We start from the raw sequence: 27,070 nt of genomic DNA, 5'->3' as shown, positions 1-27,070 counted from the left end.
AGACTGAAGGCAGGAGAAGGGGACGACAGAGGACGAGATGGTTGGATGGCATCACCAACTCAATGGGCATGAGTTTGAGCAAACTCCAGGAGATGGTAAAGGACAGGGAAGCCTGGAATGCTGCAGTTATGGGGTCGCAGAGAGTCAGACATGGCTGAGTAAAGGAACAACAAAAAAATTGTAACATCTCACATGTGAATATTAATTGCCAAATACTTGGTCTAAATGTTAAGCTTTGATTTTATTTTAGACTAAGAGCTTAAAAGAAAGGAACTTTTTCCCAACCACACTATGAAGTAAAGCAATGCTTCCCAACTCCAAGGCCACTGGCTCAAACTCCCACTTGGAGAAGAGCAGGTGCTCCGAATCTAAGTGTGTGCTCCCGATGAGAGGCTTGTTGTTGCCATGGCAGAAGCGGTATCACATACCTGGCCTCACTTCCTTCTTCCCCTGGCCTGCTGCTGAAGTGTCATGTGTCAGGGCTGCCTCTGTTGCCTGACTTACTTATGCACACACGCACTCAGAAATCAAGTACTTTCAGAGCAATTTCTGCCTCACATGCTTAAAATAACTTCATTATCAAATCTCATTCTGACATGGGCGCATGATATAGTAACTAGTAGATCACACTGAAGAGAAGGAAGAAAGATTTCTTGGAACAAAAAAATTATCCCATGACAAATACATTGGCAGGAATGTGTAGTGTTTCATTTTTTACAAAAACATTTCACATGTTTTAACAACTGATGAATAAATGCAAAATGACCCTCCCCCACAAAGAGATTTTAAGTTACTTTTCGGGTTCATCAGACTCCTTCAGAAAGATTCAACAGGATTTTCTAAAACTAAATTGCCCTCAAGTCAGGTTAAATTCACATATCTGCTCCTACTTGGAAAGTAGAGGGAGTGAATTTATCTCATCTACAGTGATTTTTAACAAATCCGTGAGTACACTTCACACCTGTGACTCTAATAACCTTCATTTTCTTTGTGTAAAACAGTGATTTGGTTAATTAAACAAACATATACTTGTTAGGAAAAACAGGAGTGTGAGAAGGGGCATGGCTTGCCCGTGTGTCTGTGCAAGCGTGCGTACATCATTAAGGATGGGGTGGGTGGGTGATAGTGAGGTTCATCTCTTATAAATCTTGACTGACTTACAGTGCCCAAGGGCTGAAATTTTGAGAATATGCTTGTAATCAGAGATAAGTTAGGTCAAACTGAACACTGTTACAGAAGCTTCATTTGTGTCCTGTTGAGGAATATAAAGTAAAACAGGAGGGAAACCCTCAAAAGAGTTTAGCGGTTTTGATGTCTAGAAACTTTAAAAATTCTTATGTATAGCTCTTGGTCTTCCTGCTGTAAGGGAACTGAACATTAAACAGAAGCCAGGTGTCAAAAAGCATCACAAATCAACCTTGAAACTCACAAGTGTACATGCTCCTGGTATTCAGAAAGCAAAGAATTAGAACCTCAATACCCAAAACATGCTGGAGGAAGATATGTAAATGGCTAGTGTCTGTACACTACATTAGATTTTAAAGGAGGTATGTTAAATGTGGCCATTTTTAGAAAAATAACAAGACTATCATTTACAATTCATCTGTAATGCTTTTTTTTTCAGCAGTTTGAAAACATTTGCTCATTAAAACCCTCGACAATCTTTAATGTTTGATCAACACTACTTAACATTTTCTCTTTATTGCTTCCGAAGAGAGGAGGTCATTTCTCAGGGGTTGTGCTATATACTTCCTTGGTGGTAATAGTTTCTCCTTTTCCTAGTTTAATGAGAATGAAATTCAAGGTTCCTGAGTAAGTACACATTTCTGCTGCTGCTGCAAAGTCACTTCAGTTGTGTCCGACTCTGTGCGACCCCATAGATGGCAGCCTACCAGGCTCCGCCATCCCTGGGATTCTCCAGGCAAGAACACTGGAGTGGGTTGCCATTTCCTTCTCCAGTGCATGAAAGTGAAAAGTGAAAAATAAAAATCATATGATTATCTCAATAGATGCAGAGAAAGCCTTTGACAAAATACAACATCCATTTATGATAAAAACTCTCCAGAAAGTGGGAAGAGAAGGGACATATCTCAACATAATAAAAGCTATAGATGACAAACCCACAGCAAACATTATCCTCAATGGTGAAAAACTGAAAGCATTTGCCCTAAAGTCAGGAACAAGATAAGGGTGCCCACTCTCACCACTACTATTCAACATAGTTCTGGAAGTTTTGGCTACAGCAATCAGAGCAGAAAAAGACATAAAAGGAATCCAAATTGGAAAAGAAGAAGTAAAACTTTCACTGTTCGCTGATGACATGATCCTCTACACAGAAAACCCTAAAGACTCTACCAAAAAACTACTAGAGCTAATCAATGAATACAGTAAAGTTGCAGGATATAAAATCAACACACAGAAATCCCTTGCATTCCTATACACTAATAATGAGAAAATAGAAAGAGAAATTAAGGAAACTATTCCATTCACTGTTGCAACGAAAAGAATTAAATACTTAGAAATATATCTACCTAAGGAAACAAAAGACTTGTACATAGAAAACTATAAAACACTAGTGAAAGTAATCAAAGAGGACACTAATAGATGGAGAAATATACCGTGTTCGTGGATTGGAAGAATAAATACTGTGAAAATGAGTATACTACCCAAAGTAATTTATACATTCAATGCAATTCCTATCAAGCTACCAACGATATTTTTCACAGAACTAGAACAAATAATCTCACAATTTGTATGGAAATACAAAAAACCTCAAATAGTCAAAGCAATCTTGAGGAAGAAGAATGGAACTGGGGGAATTAACCTGCCGGACTTCAGGCTCTACTACAAAGCCACAGTCATCAAGACAGTGTGGTACTGGCATAAGGACAGAAATATAGATCAATGGAACAAAATAGAAAGCCCAGAGATAAATCCACGCACCTATGGACACCTTATCTTCGACAAAGGAGGCAAGAATATAAAATGGAGAAAAGACAGTCTCTTTAACAAGTGGTGCTGGGAAAACTGGTCAGCCACTTGTAAAAGAATGAAACTAGAACACTTCCTAACACCATACACCAAAATAAACTCAAAATGGATTAGAGAGCTAAATGTAAGACCAGAAACTATAAAACTCCTAGAGGAGAACATAGGCAAAACACTCTCTGACATAAATCACAGCAGGATCCTCCAAGACCCACCTCCCAGAATATTGGAAATAAAAGCAAAAATAAACAAATGGGACCTAATTAAAATCAAAAGCTTCTGCACAGCAAAGGAACTATAAGCAAGGTGAAAAGACAGCCTTCAGAATGGGAGAAAATAATAGCAAATGAAACAACTGACAAAGAATTAATCGCCAAAATATAAAAGCAGCTCCTGCAGCTCAATTCCAGAAAAATAAATGACCCAATCAAAAAATGGGGCAAAGAACTAAACAGACATTTCTCCAAAGAAGACATACAGATGGCTGACAAGCACATGATAAAATGCTCAACATCCCTCATAATCAGAGAAATGCAAATCAAAACCACAATTAGATACCATTTCACACCAGTCAGAATGGCTGCTATCCAAAAGTCTACATGCAATAAGTGCTGGAGAGGGTGTGGAGAAAAGGGAACCCTCTTACACTGTTGGTGGGAATGCAAACTAGTACAGCCACTATGGAGAACAGTATGGAGATTCCTCAAAAAACTGGAAATAGAACTGCCATATGATCCAGCAATCCCACTCCTGGGCATACACACCGAGGAAACCAATAATTGAAAGAGACACATGTACTCCAGTGTTCATTGCAGCACTGTTTATAATAGCCAGGACATGGAAGCAACCTAGATGTCCATCTGCAGATGAATGGATAAGAAAGCTTTGGTACATATACACAATGGAGTATTTTTCAGCCATCAAAAAGAATGCATTTGAATCAGTTTTAATGAGGTGGATGAAATTGGAGCCTATTATACAGAGTGAAGTAAGCCAGAAAGAAAAACATCAATACAGTATACTAACGCATATATATGGAATTTAGAAAGATGGTAACCTGAACCCTGTATGCTGCTAAGTCACTTCAGTCGTGTCCGACTCTGTGTGACCCCATAGACGGAAGCCCACCAGGCTCCCCCTTCCCTGGGATTCTCCAGGCAAGAACACTGGAGTGGGTTGCCGTTTCCTTCTCCAACACTGTATACGAGACTGCAAAAGAGACATAGGTATACAGAACAGTCTTTGGGACTCTGGGAGAGGGTGAAGGTGGGATGATTGGGGAGAACGGCATTGTAGCATGTATATTATCATAAGTGACCAGTCCAGGTTCGACGCATGATACAGGATGCTTGGGGCTGGTGCACAGGGATGACATGGAGGGAGGATATGGGGAAGAGGGAGGTGGGAGGTGGGTTCAAGAAAGGGAACACGTGTACACCCGGGGCGGATTCATGTCAATGTATGGCAAAACCAACCAATATATTAATGTAAGGTAATTTGCCTCCAATAAAATAAATTAAAAAAAAAAAAAAGAAAGTGAAGTTGCTCAGTCATGTCAAATTCTTCGCGACCCCGTGGATTGCAGCCCACCAGGCTCCCCCATCCATGGGATGTTCCAGGCAAGAGTACTGGAGTGAGGTGCCACTGCCTTCTCCAAGTACACATTTTAGACAGTCTTTTTTTTCTCTCATGTTTAATGAAATGCTTGCCAGAGGTGATGGCTGATTTTGTGTATCAATTTGACGGGTCTAAAAAATGCCCAAGTAGCTGCTAAAACATAATTTCTGAATATGTGTGAGATAGAGAGAGACAGAAAGAGATAAACACTGGAAGGGGTAGCAGTTCACCCTCACCAATGTGAGTAGGCATCATTCAATACCTGGAGGGCCTGGATGGGTGAATCTTCTCTCTGCCAGAGCTGAGGCAGCCATCCTTACCTGCCCTCTGACATCAATGCTCTGGGTTCTCAGACCTTTTCTCAGGTTTGAACTAGAACTTCGCCACCTGCTTCCCTGGGCCTCCAGCTTGCACATAACAGATCGTGGAATTTAGCCTCCATAACTGGCTCCATAAACAAGCCAATCCCTCATAATACAGCTCTCTCTGCTTAACTCTACGAGGGTTTCCCAGGGGGCTCAGTGGTAAAGAATCTGCCTGGCGATGCAGGAGACACAGAAGATGTGGGTGGGTCGGGAAGATACCTTGGAGGAGGAAATAGCAAGCCACTCCAGTATTCTCGCCTAGGAAATCCCATAGACAGAGGAGGCTGGTGGGCTACAGTCTGTGGGGGTCACAAAGAGTCGGACATGACTCAGACACAAGTACACTCAGCATGTGTTTAACTATATACATCCTGTTGGTACTGTTTCTCTGGAGAGCTCTGATTACTATACCATACCTTATCTGAATTGCAAAAATCCTGTGAACCAACCAGGCCTTTAGGCCAGTGGAGTCCTGCTGTTCCTGGAGGACCCCAGCAAGCCTGGTCTCCATTTTCTTTACCCGTCAATCGATCCCCAACGCCTCCCTCAATGTCGGATCCTTCAAGCCCTGGCCATCACACATTTTCTCACCTTCAGTATCAAATGTCCTAAGACAGCTAACTTTTTGTATGATGAAGGGCCTGCAATTCCTGTTTAGGAATTGTCTTTTCCTGCCAACATAGTCTGTTTCACTTGTTTCCGGGAAATAGGAAAACGGAGCTTAGCAGAGCGGCACATGCCATGACCACCAGAGATGAAGCAAACACTGGATCTAGAAATCTGCCACGTGTGCCATTGCTGATGGCACAACAGACAAAAGGCACCAGAGGCGAGGCTTAGTACTTAATAAATCTGGCTTTGGAGTCAGAGAGACCCGGATTTAAACAGGCTCTGCCTTTTTCGTTACTGCCACTCAGTAGACAAGTTGGGCCATCCTTTCAAGTCTCATTTTTCCCATCTGTAAAATGGAAACAGCAACATTTACCTCACAGGGATGTGGTAAGAATTCAAAGAAATATTTGCAATGTACTTAATTACATTAAATACAAATTAAATATTTCTAATGTACTTAATTACATATGCTGTACATACCAGCTCTCAGTGCAAGGTGACAATGGCTACTGTTCTCATTCCACTGAACAAAGCTGGTGTGAGCTATATCTATTTGATAGCCCTTCAAAAGTTTAATAAGGTGCTTAGAGCACAGTGTAATCTCCATGGAGAAATTATGGTCTACGAAATGTAATTTCACTAACATGTTCCCGCATTTGCAAACACATGCCAAAAAGCATTGGCTTAATACAACCCATGTAATATCCTTTCTTTCTGGCAATCAAGTGGTATCCTAAGTTCTTTCTTGTTTAAATATAATTTCATTTTAAGAAGGTAGGCAGCTAGACCAATTCAGGGTTTAAAATGCAACTAGCATTAAAGTAACAGGACTCACTATCGCTTTTTGCTACCAGTGGAAGGCCTGTCCCTGTTACTCCAGAACAAAGATCCACAGTGTCAGGGGAACACACACACAATCCCCAACAGCTCAGGAATGTCAGCCAGCAAATTACAGTCATTTTCTCATAAGAAAGAAATCGCCCCCATCTGCCTATTTTAACCTATTTTATTGACTACTGCCCTTCCTACTATATTTTTAAATAAGAGCATGACTCAAAAGCTCCAACACTTCCTTTTGCATCTCAGCTACTTCTTGTTTCAGAGTTGGTCTGAGGTAGGAGACAGTTCAGAGAAGGCAATGGCAAGCCACTTCAGTACTCTTGCCTAGAAAATCCCATGGATGGAGGAGCCTGGTAGGCTGCAGTCCGTGGGGTCGCTAAGGGTCGGACACGACTGAGCGACTTCACTTTCACTTTTCATTTTCACACACTGGAGAAGGAAATGGCAACCCACTCCAGTGTTCTTGCCTGGAGAATCCCAGGGAAGGGGGAGCCTGGTGGGCTTCCGTCTATGGGGTCACACAGAGTCGGACACGACTGAAGTGACTTAGCAGCAGCAGCAGCAGCAGGAGACACTTGGGCTCCTGGTATAGACACCTACTGTTTGGTCAAGTGGAATAAACTTCAAGCTTTGTTCTCACCCAGACACTGCAAGGACAAAGCTAGGGGCAAAAGCTAAGCTCTGCTAAAGCGAATAGATAAGGTGCCCAATCTGAGGTCAAGGAAAGGCTCCCCTCTCTGCACACACGTGATAAGGCTTCTTGGGGGTCAAAAAGGGAGGGGTCCCCACCCCATAATAAGTGTGGACACATGCCTGCAGGCCTCTGTGGTGGGATCCATCGCAGAAAAAGTTGTGCCCACATCTTAGGAAGGATCCATGGACCAGTCAGGTGTGAAGAAAGAAACAAGATAATTGTACAAACTTCCCGATGTTCAAGCTGGTTTTAGAAAAGGCAGAGGAACCAGAGATCAAATTGCGAATATCCGCTGGATCATGGAAAATGCAAGAGAGTTCCAGAAAAACATCTATTTCTGTTTCATTGACTATGCCAACGCCTTTGACTGCGTGGATCACAACAAACTGTGGAAAATTCTTCAAGAGATGGGAATACCAGACCACCTGACCTGCCTCCTGAGAAATCTGTATGCAGGTCAAGAAGCAACAGTTAGAACTGGACATGGACAACAACAGACTGGTTCCAAATCGGGAAAGGAGTAAGTCAAGGCTGTATATTGTCACCCTGCTTATTTAACTTATATGCAGAGTACATCATGAGGAACGCTGGGCTGGATGAAGCACAAGCTGGAATCAAGATTGCTGGGAGAAATATCAATAACCTCTGATATGCAGATGACACCACCCTTATGGCAGAAAGTGAAGAGGAACTAAAGAGCCTCTTGATGAAAGTGAAAGAGGAGAGTGAAAAAGTTGGCTTGAAGCTCAACATTCAGAAAACTAAGATCATGACATCCGGTCCCATCACTTCATGGCAAATAGATGGGGAAACAGTGGAAACAGGGACAGACTTTATTTTGGGGGGCTCCAAAATCACTGCAGATGGTAACTACAACCATGAAATTAAAAGACACTTGCTCCTTGGAAGAAAAGTTATGACTCAACTAGACAGCATATTAAAAAGCAGAGACATTACTTTGTCAACAAAGGTCCGTGTAGTCAAGGCTATGGTTTTCCCAGTGGTCATGTATGGATGTGAGAGTTGGGCTATAAAGAAAGCTGAGTGCCGAAGAATGGATGCTTTTGAACTGTGGTGTTGGAGAAGACTCTTGAGAGTCCCTTAGACAGCAAGGAGATCCAACTAGTCCATCCTAAAGGAAATCAGTCCTGAATATACATTGGAAGGACTGATGTTGAAGCTGAAACTCCAATACTTTGGCTATCTGATGCGAAGAACTGACTCACTGGAAAAGACCCTGATGCTGGGAAAGATTGAGGGCAGGAGGAGAAGGGGACGACAAAGCATGAGATGGCTGGATGGCATCACTGACTCAATGGACATGAGTTTGAGTAAACTCCAGGAGTTGGTGATGGACAGGGAGGCCTGGCGTGCTTCAGTCCACGGGGTCACAAAGAGTCGGACACGACTGAGCAACTGAAATGAACTGAACTGAACTGAATAAACAAAGACCCGGAAGGCGTGTTCTGTGCAAGTGACTTACGTGACCTCTTCTCTGTGCTCCTCCTCACTCAGCATACCCGCACTGCTCTCCAGGTGTGTATTCCTGCCTAGTTTCTGACTCACCGGGCTCCTCACTCGGGATGCCCACATCCTTTCTCTCTAGGCAGGTATTTCTATCTCTGCCTTCAGTTCAGTTCAGTTCAGTTGCTCAGTCTTGTCTGACTCTTTGCAACCCCATGAATCACAGCACGCCAGGCCTCCCTGTCCATCACCAACTCCCAGGGTTCACTCAAACTCATGTCCATCGAGTTGGTGATGCCATCCAGCCATCTCATTCTCTGTCGTCCCCGTCTCCTCCCACCCCCAATCCTTCCCAGCATCAGAGTCTTTTCCAGTGAGTCAACTCGTTGCATGAGGCGGCCAAAGTATTGAAGTTTCAGCTTTAGCATTACTTCCGTGTTAAATAAACTCTTCTGTGTGCTCTCCCAAACATTGTACTGTGTCTCTAATAATACACTTTGTACCTGTTTTTACAGTTTTTGCCTCCTTGAAACACTGTTGCTTTCAAATGGGGGCAAGAGTCAGGGCCACTTTGGTTCTAGCCTCTAGCCCATGATGGTCTAGTGGCTAGGACTCCTGGCTTTCATCTAGGTTACCCAGGATGGATTTCTTAGGTTTCCTCTTTTATTCGCTTAGCAGTCATCTCACCAGAATAAGTCACCCTCCAATCCTACTATCTGGCCCTCTGTCCTTTTTTCATCTCTTTGACTTCAGCCCTCAATTCCTCTTCTTCACTCTTCCCTCTCTCCTGATGGAAAATCAGCACACAATTCAGACCTGAAAGTCACCTTAGAATTCATCAGAACAATGCCCTAACTTATCTTAGAGATATGAACAATGATGCTCAAAGGGACTAAGCACATCGCAAACCTGTGTGATCCATATGTGGGGGAGCCAGGAGCAGCTCTGATCCCATTTTGATTCCAGGTCAAATGGGTTCTCTGGGCAGAGATGTAAAATAAAGAATGTGTCAAGTGGAAGGATACATTTATCTAGTGTCCAGGCTGTAGCTGGAAAGGGCAGCATTCCTGTGGACTTAAAGGAAATAGAAGGCTGCAGAACAAAAGATGCATTCTAGGAAGGTTAAAAACAAGCAGGATTCCAGTCATCAAGATTTAGTAAGGAGAAGGTCAGAGATAAGAAAGGCAAGAGATTATGTCTATAGAGATGACAGCCTGACTGTGGCAAGAGTGAAATAGGTCCTTGATTTTAAAGAGAGGAAAAATGTCATCGATAGCTCTGACAGATGAGAAGCAGCCGCAATGTCAAGAGTACTTTTGACTAACACACAATACTTTAGATGGAGAAGATGATTCTGACCATTAATGAATTTAAATGAAAGAATGACCTGTCCAGTTTAATGATGGACTTATTTATGACACAGATTCGAGCTATTTTGAATTCAGTATCCTAATCTTTAATTTCTCTCTTAGCTTAAAAAGTACACCTTCTTTTCGCTTACATTTTAATATGAAATATTCTGAAATTCAATATATGAAATAATCCATAGCAAACACTTCATGTATCCATTCCTGATCACATTTCCCATGCCGTCGGCAAATTCAGCAAAACCCTGAATTTGACATGAACAATACTTCTGCATGTCATTATACCTATGTTACTAACCCTAGCCAACCCTACCCGAACATTTTTTATTTTTGTAAACTTACATAGGGCTTCCCTGGTGGCTCAGAGGTTAAAGCTTCTGCCTCCAATGTGGGAGATCCAGGTTCGATCCCTGGGTCGGGAAGATCCCCTGGAGAAGGAAATGGTAACCCACTCCAGTATTCTTGCCTGGAAAATCCCATGGATGGAGAAGCCTGGTAGGCTACAGTCCACGGGGTCGCATAGAGTCGGACACGACTGAGCGACGGAACAGAACAGAACACAAACTTACATAAATAGTAGCACAGAAAATATTTCCTTCCACAGCAAGCTATTTTTGTGCAACATTATGTTTGTAAAATTTATTCATGTTGATTCTATAGCTTTAATTATTGTCATTGCTGTATAGTATTCCATTTCATGAAAATAGCACAATGGATTCACTCATTTTCCTACGTTCAATGTTTCAATATTACGAATAATGCTGCCCTGAAAATTCTTTTTCCTGTTTCTTTATGAACATGTTGGTTTCTCTAAGGCGTAGCTAGTTGCTGAGCCCTATAAATACATCTTACACTTTTAGGATCTATTGCCAAATGGTTCTCCAGTGTGGTTGAACTGACTGACATTTCCATTTAGGAGTGGTTTCCCAGGTGGCACTAGTGGTAAGGAACCTGCCTGCCAATGCAGGAGACATAAGAGACACAGGTTTGATTCCTGGGTCAGGAAGATCCCCCGGAAGGAGGAAATGGCAACCCACTTCCATATTCTTGCCTGGAGAATCCCATGGACAGACGAGCTGAGTAGGCGACAGCCCATGGGGTTGCAGAGAGTCAGACACAACTAAAGTGACTTAGCATGCACCAACAATATGTTAGAGCTCCCATTGTTCTATATCTTCACCAGTGATCATATTACTAAATTTCAAAGCTTCTTCCAACCTGATGAGTGTGAAATGGCATTTCATTTTAGATTTTCCTGATTACTAGTGGGACTGAGCAGCTTTCCTAAGTGTTGCTTATTTGCATTTCCTCCTCTGAGCTATCTGCCCCAAGCCTTTGTCCAATTTCTTCTGGGTTGTTCTTACTGATTTGTGGAGATTCTACTTCTATCCTGATCTTTTGTCAGTTACACAGAGTGGCAATTATCTTATCCTTGAATGCAGCGACCTCTTCACTTTGTTGATGGTACCTTTCCATGTACAAAAGATTTTCATGTTAATGTAATCAAATTAATCTTTTCCCTTATGATTTGCCCTTTCTCTAGTTGTTTAAGAAATTCTTCTTTATCCTGAGAAAATAAGTACAGACTTCTACATATTCTCCACTAAAAGCTTTAAGGTTTTGCTTTTTACATTTAGATCTTCAGTTTACCTTGAATTGACTGTGGTTTTGCTTATGAGTTAGAGGTCCACTGTCTTTTCATTATACATAATCGAATGTCGTGGTTCCAATTATTGAACAGTCAACCCATCCTTGCCCCACTGACCTGCAGTGCTAGCTGTTAAATATCAGGTTTCCATCAGCGTGGAGACCATCAATTTATCTTATCTCTTCACTTGACTGCATTAGCAGTCTTGCAGTTTTGTAGAAACTGCCCAGGAAAGTTCTTCTTATTTTGGGATAAACAGAGACTCAAACTGTAATGAATGGAGATGCTGAATGGTTGACAGGCACACCCACAATGAGATAAGGAACTCATTTCCAACCCAGCAATGCAATTATTCCTCTGAAAAAACCCACTAAGATCTCAAATTCCAAGGGAATTTAGGGTCTAGGTACTAGTACTCTGCTTATCACAGTTATCAGAGAAAAAATAAGTGTGGCAATGGTCATGACCTAGTTTTATTTCTTATTCAACTCTGTGCCCTAGCTGGTATTTCCACAATCTCACTAGCCATCTTGCTACCTGCCGATTTCTTCAAAGAATTCAGTAAGACAAGCACGTGTTTACCTCCTATATATTCACCATTGTGCTGGTATTAAGGGAGACTCAGATAAATAAGCCCCAGTCTCTGGGTCCTGGGGGTGCGCACACTCAGCTGGGGACACACACAAAGTCATGGCTGAGCACGTGTCAGATTAGTACAAGCAACTAGCTAGAGATACACATATAGGAGGGAACAGTTAATTCTGAAAAAGGGGAAGTTCAGGGAATTGTCAAAAGGAAGCGATACCTACTGACTTCCTTTGTTTTCAACAAATTTCTCCAGAAAAGTTACAACTAAGAATCAATTACCATAAAGAGTGGATACCATTGTACCAAGATACTCTTCTGCCCATTCCTTTAGCAGGGTGCAGTAGGGTTCTGCATTCAGGGTATTCTGCTCAATTTGAGAAACTACTTGCAGTCATAAAGGCACCTCATCTTTGTAGCACATGACATGTAGAGACATGGAATTACTAATACTTTGGCCACCTCATGCAACGAGTTGACTCACTGGAAAAGACTCTGATGCTGGGAAAGGTTGGGGGCGGGAGGAGAAGGGGACGACGGAGAATGAGATGGCTGGATGGCATCACCGACTCTGTGGACATGAGTTTGAGTGAACTCCGGGAGTTGGTGATGGACAGGGAGGCCTGGCATGCTGTGATTCATGGGGTCGCGGAGAGTCGGACACGACTGAGCGACTGAACTGAACTGAAGACTTAACCTTTGGCTATCTGAGCTGATCCACTGGAAAAGACCCCTATGTTATCTGAGCCAACTCATTGGAAAATACCTGGATGCCAGGAAAGATTGAAGGCAAGAGGAGAAGGGGACGACAGAGGACCAGATGGTTGGATGGCATCACCAACTCAATGGACATGAGTTTGAGCAAGCTCTGGCGGATGGTGAAGGACAAGGAAACCTGGCGTGCTGCAGCCCATGGAGTTGCAACTGAGCAACTAAACAACAAACAACAGAGACAACCTTAAAGGTGTATTCACAGTAGAATATCATTAAATGGTAAATTCCCCCCAAAGTATTTTCATTTAATTATTCACAAGTTGTAGTTTAGACAACAATCCTCTGCTCACTGCAAAATATACTTAGATAAGGAAGACAGCTGTATCCAGGTGTCAGCATCACACAAAGCACACTGCAATCAGACAAACACAAAGAACCCAGGGACCTGAAGATAAGAGCATTTCCTGTCATTACTAGAGAATTTATACAACTAATTCCATTCTGGCACAAGCAATCACAGAAGCAAAACAACTAAAGTAAACACTGGCTAGAAAACAGTATTAAGAAGATGCCACTGCTGCTCGGGTATTTGGCTCCATAAATGTTAAACTGTAAGAGTTGGGGGAGAAGGGAAGCTTCGGGGTCAGTTCTGGGAGCCACCCTCTCCCAGAAGAGATACCAAGAACAGGGATCTCAGACATTTTCTCCACACTCAGACACTTCTCAGCTCCAGAGGAGTTTTGAGTCATGTCTTCAGTTCAGTTCAGTTCAGTTCAGTTGCTCAGTCGTGTCCGACTCTCCGCGACCCCATGAATCACAGCACGCCAGGCTTCCCTATCCATCACCAACTCCCGGAGTTCACTCAAACTCATGTCCACAGAGTCGGTGATGCCATCCAGCCATCTCATTCTCTGTCGTCCCCTTCTCCTCCTGCCCCCAATCCTTCCCAGCATCAAAGTCTTTTCCAGTGAGTCAACTCGTCACATGAGGTGGCCAAAGTATTGGAGTTTCAGCTTTAGCATCAGTCTTTCCAATGAACAACCAGGATTGATCTCCTTTAGAATGGACTGGTTGGATCTCCTTGCAGTCCAAGGGACTCTCAAGAGTCTTCTCCAGCACCACAGTTCAAAAGCATCAATTCTTTGGCAATCAGCTTTCTTTACAGTCCAACTCTCACAGAAACCAGCAATTCCACTTTTGAAGTTTAACAAAAGTATCTATATGGAGCAAGCAAAACAGCAGTAACTGCTTAACTAATTTACAAACACTGAAAAAGCTCGCACACAACAGGTTTTTTAGCTATTTCATAACCTGCAAATAAATGTTATCATCTCTCAGAAATTAATTTTATCATCTCCATCCTTTCCCTAGGTTAAAGAAGGAAAGGGAGAATAATCCAACTGGAAAACAACTCTCTGATTTGTTTGGACATTATCTCACAACACAAAGCAGCATTTCACCTCATCCTTGCCTCGACTATGTCACCTAGAAACCTAGTAAGGGGCAACTGTTTCTGAGTGGCTTAGACGTAAAGCAGAGATGCAACAGTACTGTTACAATGGAAATATTTCCACAGGGAAGGCTCTGCCACGTTCTCAAATATTTCTGCTCTGCTGCCTGCCTAATTTTATTCAATTTTTGGCAAGAAGCTTTTACGCTTGTTTCTTCCCACATTTCTTCTTTTGATAAACAAACAAGCAAGCATTTATTTGATTTCCCACCAGTCTAGCAAAGTCCTAATGAAAAAAGGGAAAGGAAGGGGAAAATAAGTTCTTTCTAAATCTAAAAGGGAGCAGAACACAATGAGAATTGCAAGTAGGTGGTGAAAATTAGGACAAGAAGTGAAGGCCTAATAAGGGGGAGAGAATTCACTTTCTGAAATTGCTTCTTTAGATGTCCTTGGGTTTGCAGCATTGTTCTGCCTAGTCAGGTACGGATACCGCTTCCCCCAGGTAGGAACCATGGGGTTAGTTTATTGCCCAATCTTTCATTCGGGCGAGTAACAATTTATCTTAGGTAAGTTAAACAGGTGTAATTTCATACATTTTACCCCCCTGTGATTACTGAGAAAAACATAGTACTCTGCTATGTTTTTTTTTTTTTTTTTTTAGTGCTGATATCTACAGCTGGAGAGTAGAGTTGTGAATAAATAAATGATAAATTAACATTTAAAAAATATTTCCAACCTTGGGGGGTGATCAATTAGAAGTTTGGGATCAAAAGATATGTGCTGTGCTTAGGCACGCAGTCATGTCCAACTCTTTGCGACCCCCTGGACTATAGCCCACCAGACTCCTCTGTCCATGAGGATTTTCCAGATAAGAACACTGGAGTGGGTTGCCATGCCCTCCTCCAGGGAATCTTCCCAACCCAGGGATCAAACCCAGGTCTCATGAATTGCAGGTGGATTCTTTGCTGCCTGAGCCACAAGGCAAGCCCAAGAATGCTAGAGTGGGTAGCCTATCACTTCTCCAGGGTATCTTCCTGACCCAGGAATCAAATCGGGGTCTCCTGCATTGCAGGTAAATTCTTTACCAGCTGAGCTACCAGGGAAGCCCAAGTACACATACCACTATATATAAAGTAGATACCAACAAGGACCTACAGTCTAGTACAGAGAACTATACTCAATATCTTGTAATAACCTACAATGGAAAAGAATCTAAAAAGAATATATATATAGATAGATTCTATATATAGAAATATATATAGACAGAATCACTTTGTTGTACGCCTAAAACTAACACAATATTGTAAAATCAACTACATTTCAATAAAAATTAAAAAAAAAAACAACTATTTCCAGTGTTGTTGTTGTTTAGTCTCTAAGTCATGCCCAGCTCTTTTGTGACCCCATGGACTGTAGCCCGCTAGGCTCCTCTGTTCATGGGATTTTCTAGGCAAGAATACTGAAGTGGATTGCCATTTCCTTCTCCAGGGAATCTTCCTGACTCAGAGATCGAACCTGGGTCTCCTACTTAGCAGGTAGATTCTTTGCCACTAAGCTACCTGGGAAGTACATCTACTGATTTGCCAATAGGAGAGCTGGCAATGGTTCAGATACAGACGGTGAAACATGGCCGCTCAGTTCCTACTCCAGCTCTAGGCTAACTGGCTGCATCAATGTGGCCAAATTCCTTCAACTTTTCACACCTGGCTCCTCATCTTTAAAAGGGAGATAATAATCTGAACCATGCTATGGGGCGTAGATCGAATGAGTTAATATACATGCAACACTTGGAATATTACTTGGAACTGAGCAAGTGTGTGCTCTGGAAGGCTAGCTCGTCTATTTCCTTTTTTGAAAATAAAGTTTCTGATTGCTACTAGCCAACACTGGTTCCCTAAGTGAAATTCAAAGTGTTTGGTGGATAAGAACAAGTAAAACCTTGTGTGTAGAATACTAGAACTGAACACTAGAGGCATAGGGAAACTGTAATGGATGAATTGCCAGGGTTCTTCTCTTGCTATGAGAATGATATTCAGGAACTGTATGAAGAATTAGGCATTTGTGAGCCATTATTGAAGAAGAATGTTTATGAACACGTGATGTGCATGAGTCATGGAGACCACCTCGTGGGTTTCCACCCCGAGCCCTGGCCCCCACCCACCCTTGGAGGGTCCTTCTGCCCTCCAAGTCTGTCTTCCGTCAAATGTTAGTCTCTAGTTCTCAGTGGCTGAGGGTGTTTCTTCCTTGGCCTCTGGGCTGTGTTGACATCCTTCGGAAATAGAATCAAGAACAAGTGAGAATATTTTTCATGTTATCTATAATTGCCAAAGGCAGGAGTGTATTCTGTTCCAAATCCTTTAAAAGCCCTACGAGTGTTATCACTCAAAAATCTTGATTTGCGGAGAAAGTTTTTCTAACTATCATACTCTGCAATAACCTTTTCTCTAAAGACATCTTCAAAGAACAGTTTATTTATTTTCTAACTCACTCCTGACACTGTCCTTTTCCTCTGCTTCTGTGCTGTGTTAGACCCATAGTCCCTCTCAGTCCAAGGGATGGATTGCAGTAGCTTTCCTCCAGTGCCATTAGTGGAAATGTCAACCAGGTATGTTTGAGGCTTATTTTTCATTATTATAGTCTCCTTCCCTTCGGTGTGCTGTGTTAACATTTACACTGAAATAGTCCCAAATCTTTCTATTTGCAGCTTAACAAAAAGTTCTTTTTCCCTCGTTCTGGAGAACTATAATTGATCAGGGAGACTTAATTCTCATTCATCTTCGTTTACTGCACAGACAGCCTTTTGAATTACTATCCGATGTGGTTACACCTCTGTGCACAACTGAGTGGAGGGAGGGCTGAAGACAAAGTAAAAAAGTAAGACAGAGAGGCGCCCTGAGATGCCCCGCCTGTTGCAAAAGAGTCCCTCTGAATTTAGAACGATCAAGCCCTTAGCAGACCGATCTATCAGCACCCCGAGACTTCTTGCTCTCCTCAGAAAACCAGGCCTAACTAATACAAATACACTCTGTTAACAGCTGGAAAACTAAGAACTAGATACAGTTACATAGGGGAACAGAGTTCAGCCCCAGAAATGACTAGAAAGTGGGGAGAGAATGTTCTGGAATGTAGAGACTTCACCTTCATTAACCTTGCTCCCCTATTAATGTTTCTAAACAAACCAGTTGTTGTCAGGGGTTGTTTTGTGGATCCCCTCCCCTTCCAATTTTTGTTTTTATTCTCATCACCGCCATATGCTAAGCTGCTCATTTATAATTTTAATAATGTCTCTAGCTCATAGGGAGAAGGCAATGGCAACCCACTCCAGCCTGGAAAATCCCATAGATGGAGGAGCCTGATAGGCTGCAGTCCATGGGGTCGCTAAGAGTCAGACATGACTGAGCGACTTCACTTTCACTTTTCACTTTCATGCACTGGAGAAGGAAATGGCAACCCACTTCAGTGTTCCTGCCTGGAGAATCCCAGAGACGGGGGAGCCTGGTGGGCTGCCGTCTATGGGGTCGCATAGAGTCGGACATGACTGAAGCGACTTAGCAGCAGCAGCAGCAGCAGCTAGCTCATAAACTCAATGATTTCTGTTCCTACTAGCTTATTAGTTTATTAATAACCTCACTCTGTGAACACAAATTAGAACTGGATAACCTACCCAGCTTTTGACACCACTTTCCAGCTTATTAGCAATCACTTCAGATACTGATAAACCTATATATAGAAACAAGACATGCATAGCAGAAATAATTTAGTACCTCGGTGATTAAAGCAAAGACACGTAATCACCAGCTCAGAGCTTTCAAGTCAGCCTGGCAATCCTTATAGTTGATCATTGTTTATTACCTGAGACCAGGCACTCCCAGATTTCTAAACAATTCTAGTATTCTGGTACATGAGTATTTAGAAAAGAAAAGAGTTTTACACTGTTCTTTAAATTTACCAAAAAAGGGAAGAAAGCTCTCTGAATATCAATCTATGTGGTTCCCGTCGGTTGGAAATTAAAACCCAACTCAGACACTAGATTAAAAACAAAATAGTGTGACATTCTATAGGGCCAGTGAAAAACAGAAGATATCAGGTACAGGTTCAGCAGACCAACAAAGGAAAACATGCCCTGCAGGGTTCCAAACCTCACCCTGAAACCCAGCAGAAAAGAGGAATATGCTCCAAAACAGAGAGCGAACACAGACCTCAAAAAAAAAAAAAAAACCCCACCAAAAACTACTCTTTACAAATCTACTCTTCACTAATCCCAAGAACAGACTGGTTATTTTGAATAAAATCTCTAAGTTTGGGGAAAATTATTCTCTTTGGCAAGACACAGGCATTTAAAAAAAAAAAAAAAACAGTCGTTCCAAAATCAGAGAGTTCTCGGAAGCCTTTCACCCTTTCCATTCCTTGGCCACTGTGGACACTGCGAAGGCAAACATCTTCGTTCCATCTCTCCACATGCCTGCACTGAGCTCAAACTGTCTCCCCCCACATCAATCTAAGGTGTGAGACACACGGACTGGATTTCTGAATATCCCTGTTCGCTTATGCCCACATCTAGTCCAAAGCATTTCTTTTCTGGGACGGCAAATTATTTTGTCTCTCACCAGAGGCCGCCGAGATTTCAAGTAGTAGTTGGCAGTTCTAAAAGCCATTTGTGCCCGTGTTGGCAGTTCCAGGAAATTTCACCGTTGAACTTCCCAGGAAGCTGATAAACATCTGTCTGGTTTCGCACTTAGATTGTCAGTACCAGGAGAAGATACAGTACAAGTGGAATTTCTTCAGAATAGATATTTATATGGGCAACAAAACACTATGGATTGCATCAGCTTGAAAAGGCTGAAGGGGAGAAAATTTTTCTACAGAGGAGGGGCACATGACCTCGGCTTCACCCTGGGCATCATTCAATAAGCGTACATGAACACATGTTCCACCGAACTTCTTTCCCTTCCACCCCTCAGATCCCAGCCGCTAGCAAAGAGCAGTCTGGAAGAAATGCTGGCAGTGTCACACCAAAAGGCTTCCAGAGAACCCAGAAAGATACATAGCCTCCTCCTCAAAAGGCAGCACTTCATTACTACACAGAAAAGAACACGGCTGTGTCTTCAAGGTACAAGGCTCAACTTTTAGAGGCACTTTAACTTACAAATATTCCCCAGGCCACAGGTACAGAAATTCAGTTTGGTTTCTTCAAGACCTGCTTCACTCTGTTAGCACAGAATGAATCCACGTTTGAAACCAAATCCACTTTAGGCTGTGACACGTTCCTCTAATGGCTAATCACACGGCTTGGTGAGAGCAGGCCCATGACAAATCACTCGGAGATAACACGGCCTGCGCTCCTGCACCTGTACTTTCCTAAAATTGCGGAAGGTATTTTCATGAAATTTTCATTTGTCCCTTGAACTGGGATTTCTGGAGAAAAGCCACATTTCCCTCAGAAAATAAAGCATATCCTGTCTGATGCAATCGTGACCGCACACTTTTGAGACGAGCATTGTGCTAGTAATGACCCAGATTTCATGAATACAACTTTTATCTGTACATAGTACTCTTGAAAAGAAATTCTATCACAATGACTGCTGGGGGGTAAGGTGCTCTGTGCCTTATTCTCTATGAATTAAGTAAATCATGTCATTATTCTGGTGATCACAACCAGAAGAGTTTCCACCATGATGAACCAGTAACATGAAAAAGAATATTTCTTGAGACATTCTACTCAGATACAGAGAAGGGCTGGTTTACTAAAATTACAACTCTATGAAAGAATGTGGGCAAGGGCTGAAAAGTGTAATAGGACTGAGGAACAGGATTAGGGCTTTGGCTCTTTCCTAAGAAAAATTTTAAATGGTTATTACACTGCTATTTGAACAAATACAATTAAAAGAAATTACCTGGAACTATAAAAATTAATACCTTCTTGTTTAAGCATATTCTGCATCCTCAGAAAGCTGTTTTTTAATTCCACCTCCAAGAGGAAAAAGGCAAATATTAAGAGTTATTGCCCACTTTCTCCCTCATTCCCTTGAGTGTTCACCAAACTTCTCCTGGTAGAACCACGGTTTTTTCTTTGAGAGGAAAAGACAAAATACATTTTAAAGACAGACTCATTCATTCAACCATATTTACAGAGTACCTGCCATGTTTCAGATCCTAGAGTATGGGGAGCAGGACAGTGGGATGGGTGAAAGGGGGAAAAAAAGGAACCTCTCTAGAAGACTCATCTTCCCAGAGAGAGATCCTGCACGATCTAGAGCGGCATTTTAGAAAGCATGATATTCACACAGCACTGAATGAAACTCATTCAGTAAGGATGAGGAAGTGGGCACAACGAATGCAGGATTTTTCAGTTCAGTTCAGTTCAGTCGCTTAGTTGTGTCCGACTCTTTGCGACCCCATGAATCACAGCATGCCAGGCCTCCCTGTCCATCACCAACTCCCGGAGTTCACTCAAACTCATGTCCATCGAGACGGTGATGCCATCCAGCCATTTCATTCTCTGTCATCCCCTTCTCCTTCCACCCCGAGTCCCTCCCAGGATCAGAGTCTTTTCCAGTGAGTCAACTCTTTGCATGAGGTGGCCAAAGTACTGGAGTTTCAGCTTTAGCATCAGTCCTTCCGATGAACACCCAGGATCGATCTCCTTTAGAATGGACTGGTTGGATCTCCTTGCAGTACAAGGGACTCTCAAGAGTCTTCTCCAACACCACAATTCAAAAGCATCAATTCTTCGTCAATCAGCTTTCTTCACAGTCCAACTCTCACATCCATACATGACCATGGGAAAAACCATAGCCTTGACTAGACGGACCTTTGTTGGCAAAGTAATGTCTCTGCTTTTTAATATGCTATCTAGGTTGGTCATAACTTTCCTTCCAAGGAGTAAGTGTCTTTTAATTTCATGGCTGCAATCAGCATCTGCAGTGATTTTGGAGCCCCAAAAAATAAAGTCTGACACTGTTTCCACTGTTTCTCCATCTATTTCCCATGAAGTGATGGGACCAGATGCCATGATCTTTGTTTTCTGAATGTTGAGCTTCAAGCCAACCTTTTCACTCTCCTCTTTCACTTTCATCAAGAGGCTTTTAGTTCCTCTTCACTTTCTGCCATAAGGGTGGTGTCATCTGCATATCTGAGGTTATTGATATTTCTCCCAGCAATCTTGATTCCAGCTTGTGCTTCTTCCAGCCCAGCGTTCCTCATGATGTACTCTGCATATAAGTTAAATAAGCAGGGTGACAATATACAATCTTGACATACTCCTTTTCCTGTTTGGAACCAGTCTGTTGTTCCATGCCCAGTTCTGACTGTTGCTTCCTGACCTGCATACAGGTTTCTCAAGAGGCAGGTCAGGTGATCTGGTATTCCCATCTCTTTCAGAATTTTCCACAGCTTATTGTGATCCACACAGTCAAAGGCTTTGGCATAGTAAATAAAGCAGAAATAGATGTTTTTCTGGAACTCTCTTGTTTTTTCCATGATCCAGCGGATGTTGGCAATTTGATCTCTGGTTCCTCTGCCTTTTCTAAAACCAGCTTGAACATCGGGAAGTTAGGCACACTCAATTTCTTAAAGCAATAAAAACACTTCACCATGATGAATCCTGCAGAACACCTCTCTACTGAAGATAAACACCATTAATAATAAAGGAATCTTCACATTAAAAAAATTAATGAATTTTGGGTAATGAAGAAAAGGTAGAAGATACAGAAAGGGTAGAAAATAAAGTTGAAAATGAGCTCAAGGTAAAATGCCAAAAGAGAGAGAGAACACTAAAAAAAAAATCCGAGAGAATAAAAAAGAACAACATATGCCTGAGTTATGTAAAAGAGAGCTCACCAACAAATAAACTCAAACTAAAGGAAAACAAGTAAGAACGATCTGAATTTTAGCAGGAAAAAGAAAACACAGTAAACGAATTGTGAGAGGAAGTGAAATTTAAGATAATCCAAGCTGAGAGGTCAGATGGGTTGTGCGCACACACACACACACACACACACACACACACACACACACACACACACAAATACTTCTAAAAACACAGGAGTAAACATGTCCATAAAAAATATAAAACTTCTATTTTTAGAATGTTTCCCAGGTGGCACAGCGGTAAAGAATCCTCCTGCCAATGCAGGAGATGCAAGAGACTTGGGTTCGATCCCTTGGTTGGGAAGATCCCCTGGAGAAAGAAATGGCAAGCCACACCAGTAATCTTGCCTGGGAAATCCCATGGACAGAGAAGCCTGGCGGGTTACAGTCCATGGGGTCTCAAAGAGTCGGATACGACTGAACAACTGAGCATACATTTTTAGAATACACAATTATGGAATTATATTAACCTTGGAATTATAGAATTAGAATTTACTAGAATAGAATTATACTAGATTGTATCCTCTTTGATGTTTTTTCTTCAAATCCAAGATTAGCCAATGGATCTCCACCCAGAAAGGCTTTCTTCTCAAATGTTGCATTGGCCTTGGAAATAATCACTTTCTCATAAACACATACCACAAATCAACTCAGCATCCAAGTAGACCAGAGAGAGATAACGTGGCAACTCTCATTCATATCTATTTTCACAGGAGAGATCTAGCCTAGGAGTCTAAAACAAATGAGAGAAAAGGGAGAATGTCTGCTGAGCAAACTCCAGGAGACAGTGAAGGACACGGAAGCCTGGCTTGCTGTATGTAGTCCATGGGGTCACAAAGAACCGGACACAACTTAGCAACTGAACAACAATGTACACAGAGTACGTGTGAACCTTCCTTTGGTTTAAAAGTGTAGCTTTAGGTTGGCTAGGACCAGATGTCTTTGAACTAACTTCGCTTAGTTTTGTGTCTGTGACTGATTAGCTTTGTTGGCTAGAGACCTGTGTTAGGTCATAGTCAAGACCGAGGGCCATTTGGGAAGCTAGCGGCTTCTTACTCTCTGTTTACTGAGTTCCAATTTGTCTTGAACACTGGCCATTTGCCTTTTCAACACTATTGTGTATACACAGATATACACACGGAGCGTGGGCAAAAGAATATGGGTGGATTGCTTCTTATCTTAGGGGATGCAGAGAGGGAGGGAGAGGGAGGGAGGGAGAGTATTAATTGCTCAGTCGTGTCTAACTCTTTGAGACCCCATGGACTATCGCCCACCAGGCTCCTCTGTCCATGGAATTCCCCAGGAGCGGCATGCCCTCTGGATGCTGAGTTGGCAATGCTGCCTCAGATGGAAGAGAGCTCTAGTTTGTAGTAAGATGGAGAAATGGAAATATATCCATAGGAAGAATGTAAAGGAAAAAAAAAATTCACATTCATTTTTCAAAGTCCTGACCTTATATTTTGGTTTTCATCATATCCAGGTCACCACTGATTGTCAAGATGTACTGTGATCAATGTAACACTAAATAAGTAAAGATATCAATTAAACCATGACAGAATGCTTTTTGACCGCACACTTCTATCTCATAGCCATGCCATGCAGCATGTGGGATCTTAGTTCCCCAACCAGGGATTGAACCCATGACCCCTATTTTGGGAGTTCAGTGTCTTAAACACGGGATTGCCAGGGAAGTTCTCAATTTCTTTCTAGAAGAGCTCTTTTTGGTTTAGATTTATCATAGATCACATTTCTCTATTCCTATGCTTTTATGTATACACTGAATGGCATAATCTTTTTGAAGGCAGCTTACAGGGAAATCAAAGCCCATCTACCTTAACTGATGTGATGACAATATGGGCAGTTATGCCCAGTCTGCACAGCAATCACATTTATGTCAAGACTGCCACCTGGCTGATAACAATTTAAAGATGTCACAGATTCTAAGATACATCCCTCTGCAGAAGTAATAAAATGTCAAAAAAATTTTAGAAATATAAGAAATATAGTAATTTATATTATCATTTCTGACTATAGCTGATATGTTTTAAACATGTGAACATACAGAAACATGATAATTAAACAATTCTTTTCCTGGCTGTAAGCTTTTATTTTTTTTAATATTCCCGTTTGACATTCAGCTTTATTGTCCCTGTGTATGTATGTGTGCGTGCGTGCATGCACATACAGCCATTCAGCTGAGATAAAAGGATATTGCCTGTGTACATTCAGGTTTTCAGAGATTTGGGTAATCATTTTGCTTCCAGTATTCTTGGCTTTATGAATAGAAGGCATTTTAGAACTGCCAATCAAAAATCACTTAATACTCTACCACTTTATAAATGCAGTGCAATGTTAATTAGGTGCAAAATTATACACAAAAATTCTGCTTAGCTTTATGTGGGCAAGAAAATAATTCATCTTGTTTATCTACAAAGTACACATTGTACCAGGGAATGGAAATCACCTAAAACTTTATATAGGAGAGCATCAAGGCTAGATCCTTGTATTTGGCTGTTGGACAGAAAACACAAAATATGCAGGGAGTGTGGAAATCTCAACATTTAAAAAAAAATACAAGAGTAATATTAACCACAGTGTGTAAACAGATAACTGTAGGAGAGCTGCTTAATCGGATGCTGTGCCCTGCTTACCAACACTGAGGATCACGTATCTCCTAATATCTCTATAACAGCTATTAATAATACAGTCATGCAAAGATTTAGTCCTTCAAAAGATTCTACTTCTCTCTTTAATGATTTTATGATTGCAATATTTAACTACATACTTTATCTCTGCTTAAAAAATAAATAACACTCATCACAAAAGCCCTATCTATTTTATGTTAGACACTGTTCCTCCATTTCTAAGACATATAAAAATCAGTATCTATACCAAATCCCCTTCCAGATTCTAAGACCCAGAGGAAGCCACTCTCTCACATTTTAATAAGGAAAACAACAAAAAAGACAAAACAATGCTAGCTCATTATGCCAGAACTAAACTGCATTATAAGGAATGACATTTGGATTTTTAACTACTATCTGTTCCTAATGGGGGCAAATCACGTCTGGCCTTCCTGGAAACAGAGCAGCAGAAAGCATCTCAGTGGTGAACCACACCCAAAAGCTTTCACAAAGCCCCTAAACATCAAGTCCTCTCCCCATTAGCCAGACATTCCTATTTGAAAAGTCACCATGCTGATTTAAGACATGGTCTAGCTCAGTTTCTGCATAAACACTTGTTCAACATGCTCAAATAAGCCTCGCTGGTGAACTATTAATAACAAAGCAGGGTGTTGATGTCCAGGGTGTTGATATGCAGGGGGAGAAAGAGCACTCATGTAGTCAACTCTAGGCACCCAGAAAGCACCATAAACCCAGAATTGAAAAAATTAGGTGGGTACAAGGGATTGAAAAGCAGAAAATTAATTACATCTCAACATTATATGAAAAGAAAATAACCACATTGCACTATTTTTCTTTCTCTAAACAGGTACAATTGATTTGGATCAAGCTAAATACCAAGATGTTTTGCTGCATTTGCCTAATAATATTTACATCCTTCATGGTGATCTGGTGGCCAAGGCAACAGAGATAATGCATCAGCAGGCCATATGGACGAACGTAATTCTGGTTCGTGGCGTCTGACTGTCTTCATGACTTCTATTCTAGTTTGGTAAGTCTTGTTTCCAACCCTGGATGCTCAGTTACACAACCGAATAGCAATGGTTTCCTCGGGAAACAACAGAGATAAATGTAAGATGTTAACAAAAAGGTTCCATTAGAGGACGTTACACAACACAAGTGTAATGTATGCTTGGAGTTACAGCTTTGTTGGGCTTAATCTGAGAAGTGAAGATGAGGAATTTTCTGTTGTTTCGAAGATGGAAATGGCCATTAACTCTAAGTCAAAGCTATCAAGATATGTTTACTGAATTCTTACTATGAACGTGTAATATATGATGATGTTACAGTAGAGCTACACTGTCCAACAGAATAAAATGTGAACAACATTCATTTTTTAACAGCTATATTAAAAAGTAAAAAGAAACAGATGATGTTAATAATTTATTTCAATTAACCTAACAGGTAATAAATATAAAAAGGTTGATGAGTTATTTCATGTTCTTTTCTTTTGTACTAAATCTTCAAAATCTGGAGTATATGTTAGACTTACAGCACAACTTATCTGGGACTAGTTTTAATTATAAGTGTTTAAAGTCATGTCAGACATGACTGAGCGACTTCACATTCACTTTTCACTTTCACACATTGGAGAAGGAAATGGCAACCCACTCCAGTGTTCTTGCCTGGAGAGTCCCAGGGACAGGGGAGCCTGGTGGGCTGCCGTCTATGGGGTCACACAGAGTTGGACACGACTGAAGTGACTTAGCAGCAGCAGCAGCAAAGTCATGTGTAGCTGGACATACTGGACAGCACATCCCTAGATATAAATAGAACATAGCAAATTGAGGCCCCTTCCACACCCTTTAGAAAGAGAGGGACTGTGTTGCCTCTTTGCATAGCTATCTTAAAAAAGTTTGTCATTACTGACCTCCCACACTCCAATCCCCAGATACTGCTCTCTTTTTGAGATAGTCATATTTTTTAAAATAAAGTTTAAAAGTGATGAAAACCCTAGAGATTAACTTTGGAGGATGACCGGCCTGTCCATCCAACTGGTACCTAAAGAAGAACACCAGAATGGGGTGAAAAAAGATGACCTTTACTGGGATGATTCCCAGTATAAGATAAAATGACAAAACCTAGTATTTAGAAGGAATGGAAGACCGTTCCAGTTCTAAGACTCTTGCTTCACACAGGCACAGGTAATCTTAGTGGAAATATGACTGCTGAA

The 27,070-nt window shown here is 41.6% G+C and overlaps 1 protein-coding gene and 1 long non-coding RNA gene across 4 annotated transcripts in view; one reads left to right on the top strand and one right to left on the bottom strand.

Annotated features, from left to right (window-relative positions):
- The window catches only part of STXBP6 (syntaxin binding protein 6), a 283,426-nt gene that overhangs the window by 140,270 nt on the left and 116,086 nt on the right, over positions 1-27,070 (bottom strand). The gene's annotated exons all lie outside the window — the stretch shown is intronic.
- LOC129550482 (uncharacterized) overlaps positions 25,470-27,070 on the top strand; it is a 65,625-nt gene continuing 64,024 nt past the window's right edge. For both annotated transcript variants that reach the window (XR_008684839.2, XR_008684838.2), the window contains exons 1-2: positions 25,470-25,608; positions 25,706-25,888. This is a non-coding gene — a long non-coding RNA (uncharacterized LOC129550482). The remainder of the gene's footprint in view (positions 25,609-25,705; positions 25,889-27,070) is intronic.

This window comes from Moschus berezovskii, chromosome 21, assembly GCF_049115385.1.
Source record: "Moschus berezovskii isolate FMDL1 chromosome 21, NW_MosBer_1.0, whole genome shotgun sequence".
Lineage (NCBI taxonomy): Eukaryota > Metazoa > Chordata > Mammalia > Artiodactyla > Moschidae > Moschus > Moschus berezovskii.
Note: the sequence above shows the minus strand (reverse complement) of the source record. Positions and strands in the feature narration are given on the sequence as shown.